We start from the raw sequence: 6,305 nt of genomic DNA on the forward strand, positions 1-6,305 counted from the left end.
CTTTATTAACATATTGCAGAATGGGTACAGTACAGTACAGCTCAATACATACAATTGTTAAGGGGATGCAGACCAGAGAAAGACTTTCGTCTTGTTTACATCAGGGTCCCCCATTTTCAATTCATCGTAACATATGACATACAGGCTCGAAACTGGCCCCTGTAAATGTCCGAACACAACCCCCTCCAATGTACAGTAAATTACCAAGTATGGTCTTGTCAATAATCCAATGTACAGTGTTTGTTTGTACAGGTGTACAGTGTCCCCCACCCACCCCACCTACCCAACCCCCCCCCCCCCCCACTCCTACCCAACCCCCCCCCCCCCCCCCCCCCCCCCCCACCCACCCATCCACCTCCAATGTACAGCCCCCCCCCACACCCACCTACCCAATCCAATGTACAGTTTCTACGTCTAATGTATATACTCTTTTCTTTCTGGACTCTTTTTGTATCACAAACAGTACTGTAATTGCAAATCTGGTATGTCATAAATGTATAGATGTAGCAGTACTGTCTATCGGTATGTCATGTATGTCACATATGTTACGATTAATTGAAAATGGGGGACCCTGATGTAAACAAGACGAAAGTCTTTCTCTGGTCTGCATCCCCTTAACAATTGTATGTATTGAGCTGTACTGTACTGTACCCATTCTGCAATCTGTTAATAAAGTTTTCAATCAATCAATTCAAACAGATAGACTGTAGGCCTACTGCTACATCTATAGGCCTACATACCAGATTTACAAATACAGTACTGTTTGTGATACAAAAAGAGTCTAAAAAAGAGTATACATTTGACAAAGAAACTGTACATTGGATGGGGGGGGGGACTGTACCTTGGTTGGTACAACATTTTAACTACATCTTTAATTCTGATTGTAATAGATTCAAACAAAGTTCAGTATATATTACCAACACTTTGAGATGATATTGTAGTGTGTGTTTTACTACCCTTATTGTCGATCTCAGGTGGTGCCCCTTCTCTCCGCCAATCCAATACCCAGGCTAGTCCAGTCGGATGGTTCCTCTAAATTGTTGCCTCTGTCGCCCCATGTGGTTTTCTTGATTTCGGACAGTCTCTGTACCAGTGTCCTGTCTGACCACAATTGTTGGTGAATGGCAGCGGTGCCTTCAGTGAGGTTGGTGACAGCTTTGATGAGTTGGAATTGCTGGAGCAGCCTGTTAGATTTCTTGACCTTGGCTTTGTTTTCCTCTTTGTATCTTTGTTCAGTGTGGTTTGTATGTCCTATGATTATCACAAAGATATTCGATAAGGTTGCTATCCCATCTGGAACTGTCCCATAGCTGGGTGGGGGTGTTTGTAGCTGCGGTAGTGGAGCTATGACTGCCGGGGTGGGGTCGGCTGCACCTGCCTCCTGGTTCTGGAGCAGTGGGGCCGGCAGGCATGGATAGGCGTCGAGATCAGAGTTCACTTTGAGAAATGACAAAGAGGGATATATAGTGGAGAAGAGGGAGAGGAGGTGTCATGATGAGTGTGTCATCTGTACTTTTCTCATCACTACCAGCTATTTTCTTTCTCTCTCTCTCTGCTCTCTGCTTCCATTTCCATGCTTTAAAACATGTCTCTTCACACATCTGTCATTCTAACTGTTTTTCTCTTTCTCAGCTAATTTCTTTTAGCATTCATTCAGTCTCTCTTCAAGTTGGTTTAACATTTTCAATGAAAATGATCCCCCTTGTGGTAATCCATATTTATTAACCCAGTACAGTAAATGTTTTACACTGTCTCAGTTGTAAATATCACTTTAAAGAACAAAGTTCAGTTCTAAATTACTCTATATGTAACAGGCAACTCGCCCCTGCCACGAATTCGACCATGCCTTGAGTGGGAGTCGAACCCCAGGCGTCCGCACTGCGGGCGACATCACAAACCGCTGCGCCAAGAAAGGAATTCCCTCCTAAGCGCTCAGTTTGGATGCCTCTGGGGAGTGAGTTTTACACCCGTTACATATAGAACAACAGCACATGGCAGTATATCAACACAAATGGTTCTGACAGTTAGTTCATATTTCTTATTTTAGATGTTCCTATTGAATTTTAGACAGAATCTGAATTTTAACAGTTCAGCGGATAATCAGGCAGGTTTTTGTCTGCCAGAAGATTCACAGGATACCAGAGGTGACAACCAGGCGTTCCACTCGGCACGGTCCTCTCATCTTCTAAACACTTTTCTTGGAGGTAGAGGGCAGAGGGGTCCTCCCATGGAAGTTGGCTTTCACCGTCCTTGGGTTCGCCTGATGGTCAGCCTCGGTATCCCTGGTTTCGGCAGCAAACTGTTGTGGAAAAGAGTCTCAATCAAAGACAATCTGAGAAGTGAGCCACGAGGCCATGGATACGTTCAGCCTTATAGTAAAATAAATCAAGGTTTTGCATACAGAAAAGAAGTCAGGCAGTTCTCATAAGATAACAGCTGTATACTGATACGCGTGCACCTGCAGTATACTTGGTTGGTTGTTAGAATGATTCCAGACAAACCATGCTCTCTGTATGCCAGAGCATTCATTCATAGTAAGCTAAGGTAAAGGAATAGTAGGCTACCAGAAATATTGCTTGACGGATTGCTTGAAGGGTACAAAGAATTTAAGAGGGTAAGAAGGTTGTTTATTTGTAAAATTATTAGTTTATGTTTATTTATTTGTATTTGTAAACATTCGAAATAAAATAATTCATTAATTCAGGGTGAACATGTGATTTTTCCATAATACTATGGTGAGCCCAAACATTTCCTATTCAGCCACCAAGGGGCGACACAATGCTTTCATGTGTAGCTTATGAAGAACAAGTGGTGGGAAGTAGAACTGTACAACATACACTTGTACTTTACTTGAGTATTTCGATTAAAATGTGATTTTAGGGGACTTTGTACTTTTACTCCAATACATTTCAAAGGAAATATTGTATTTTTCACTCTTCTACATTCATCTGAACCCATCAGTTACTTACTAATTACTTTGAAGAAAATGATTTTGCATATAAAACATGGGACAACTTTTACCAGAGTACTATTTTATCTGGGTATTTATATACTTTTACTTAAAGGAACATGCCAACATTATGGGAAATTCGCTTACCATCTTCTCCAGAATGAGGAAGACCGATACCAATATCCTCTCTGTGCCTTCAGTAGAAAGCTATCAGCTGCACAAATGGTAATTGAAAAAGTCCACTATTGTCCCTTGTGGAATAATATAATGATTCCCCAACTCTCTCATGTAAAGACATTCCCCTCCCCCTTCTCCCCAATCCTGTGTGTCCCCCCCCCCCCCCCCCTCTCCCCAATCCTGTATCCCCCCCCCCCCCCCATTTGACCTATCAAATGGGACAACCTCCCCCCCTTTTAACTATATAAGACTCCTCCAAACAACATTCCAGGTCTCTTTACCTGGCCTGGGTCATTTCAGCTGATCACCTGGGGCGAGAGCCTCAGCCATTCTCTCTATGTACTATGCATATTTCTATCTGTTTGGTTAATAAACCTTTGTTATTAACTGAACCTCGGTTGACTGAGAACATTCTTCTTCAGGATATCCACGAATATCCCACACCCTGTACCCAAAAAAATCCATGCCCGCTTGCCTCAACGCCCTGTAGCTCTCACCCTCATAGCCATGATGTGCTTTGAGAAGCTAGTGAAGGGCTACAGACCAGCTAGTCTAGTTGTTGGCCAAAAACACCTCCTCTGGTAGTTTTAAGCTTGGCTAGTGGTCCTTATCCACCTCCATTAATTTATGCTAAGCTAGGCTAGCTTGCAGCCAGATAGCTTTCATGCAAGCATGAGGAGTCATTGGTGCATAATGTGTATTGCGACTGGGATGTCCACCTGACTGTGAGTTAATTGCCGTCACAAAGTGATGTGTACGTATGACCTTCTGAACTTCTTAAATCTTGCCCATGACAATGACCCATATTACTGGTATAATGTAGAAAACAAAGCTAACACTGAAACTAATAAAAACAAAACTGAAACTAGCAAACTCACTCTGGAAACTAACTTCACGAAACTATGCAATCTACAAACCTATAATATCCTTAGTGTGTGTGTGTGTGTGTGTGTGTGTGTGTGTGTGTGTGTGTGTGTGTGTGTGTGTGTGTGTGTGTGTGTGTGTGTGTGTGTGTGTGTGTGTGCGTGTGTGTGTGTGTGTGTGTGTGTGTAACGGATGGTACCGCGAAGCCCAGTCACAAAGAACTTCGGACGTCGTGAAGTGGCTGAGTCACGGTAGCGGTACCAGGAAGTAAAACTCACTCCCCTGAGGCATCCAGACTGAGTGCTTAGAGAGGAATTACTCTCTTGGTACAGAGGTCTGTGATGTCGCCCGCGGTGCGGACGCCCGGGGTTCGACTCCCACTCATGGCATGTTCAGAGTTGTACCGGTTACACGTTTGTGTGTGCATGCGCAATCCACATGCTTCTCCTATAAACAAGCAACACTTCCCCCCCATAAAACAAAGAGGGACAACATGAGATGTTGACCACCTCCTGAATTGCACCTTCTGTACACTCAAATAGTCAGTCTTTCAATAAATACAGTATTATCCCTTATGTAATTAAAGATACACTCCAAAATTTGACCATCTTGGGAAAATAGCATTCACATCATGTTTGATGAGTTTGACTTTGATGGAATGTAACAGTGCTCAGCTTACATACACAAAGCTTGCAGCTGTGTAAGCAAACAACCTTGGTGCTCTCAACATTTATTTATGTAAATAAACATTTTACACCCTCAAAAGTCATGTTATATTTGTGTTTAGCTGTCACACGCTGCCAGTCAGTCTTTGTATCATAGGCTAAAACGTCTGAATGGAAAATAGTCCAATATACTTAACAGTTAGTGCTGGGAGGTACAGTATGTATAAGCATATGAAGGTAATAAGGTATACCATCATGGATCCATGGAAAGGTATGGATTATTACTATATCATTGTCCACAATATATATCATAACATGTATACATATATACTCTATATTTTAAGTTAAACTAAAATTGTTCCCTATTATTAAAAACAGTAAAATAAATAGACCATTTTGAACCATATAAGTCCATTTGACGTTTTCCGAGGAACAATGATTTCAAACTTTATTATTTAAAGATGGTAAGATTGTGGTCATTCAAAGTTCAAGACAGTAGAGGCTTAGTATGATGATATATCACATTCACAAGTGATTTGGATGGATTTTACAACTGCAAATACATTGCATTCAAAATCTTTAAAAGGGACGTATTGTTTTGATTGATTGATTGAAAAGTTTATGAACAGATTGCAGAATGGGTACAGTACAGTACAGCTCAATACATACAATTGTTAAGGGGATGCAGACCAGAGAAAGACTTTCGTCTTGTTTACATCAGGGTCCCCCATTTTCAATTCATCATAACATATATGACATACATGACATACAGATAGACAGTACTGCTACATCTATACATTTATGACATATCAGATTTGCAAATACAGTACTGTTTGTGATACAAAAGTGTCCAGAAAAGGAGTGTATATACATTTGGCGTAGAAACTGTACATTGGAGGAGGTTGGATGTGTGGGGTGGGGTTGGGTGGGTTGGGTGAGGGCTGTACATTGGAGGTGGGGGGGGGGGGGGGGGTTGGGTAGGGGACACACACACATTTTACACTGTACATTGGAATATTGACAAAGCCTTACTTGGTCATTTACTGTACAACTAGGTTAGGACATTTGTAGGGGCCAGTTTCGAATTGCAGTCTCACGTAGGTGTTTTTTGAGAGTGTTTTTGAAAGTGGGTAGTGATTCACATTCCTTTACAGCTTTAGGTAGGGCGTTCCACATTGATGTGGCATAATTGCGAAACATGTTTAGTCCCTTGTTTGAGCCGAATCTGGGTTTTACATGATTTGTGGAGCTCCCTCTGGTGTTGTGATCGTGGTATTCACTGACCTTTGGGAAGTATTTTGACATGTACATGGGTACCTAGCTACCTAGCATGTCCTATATGCTCTGTAAATACTATGTACAGATACCGAGATGGCACACCATGTTACCTGTTTATTGCACTGTTGTTTTTATTGGATTCTATTATATGTTGTACCACTGTATTTTTATTGGATTCTATTATATGTTGTACCACTGTATTGCACATCGTCGCGGGCAAGACCAGCCGCATTTCATTGTATACCTGTATGCCGTGACAATTAAAACTCTTGACTTGACTTGACTTGACTTACCTTGGTCGCGTAGTGTATCTTGTAGACCAGGCCCATTGCAAGTTGCTGTACTCGGTCGTCTACTCTAAGCCATCCTAG

The sequence above is a fragment of the Notolepis coatsorum genome (assembly GCF_963971535.1).
Source record: "Notolepis coatsorum genome assembly, chromosome: 8".
NCBI classification, from domain to species: Eukaryota; Metazoa; Chordata; class Actinopteri; order Aulopiformes; family Paralepididae; genus Notolepis; species Notolepis coatsorum.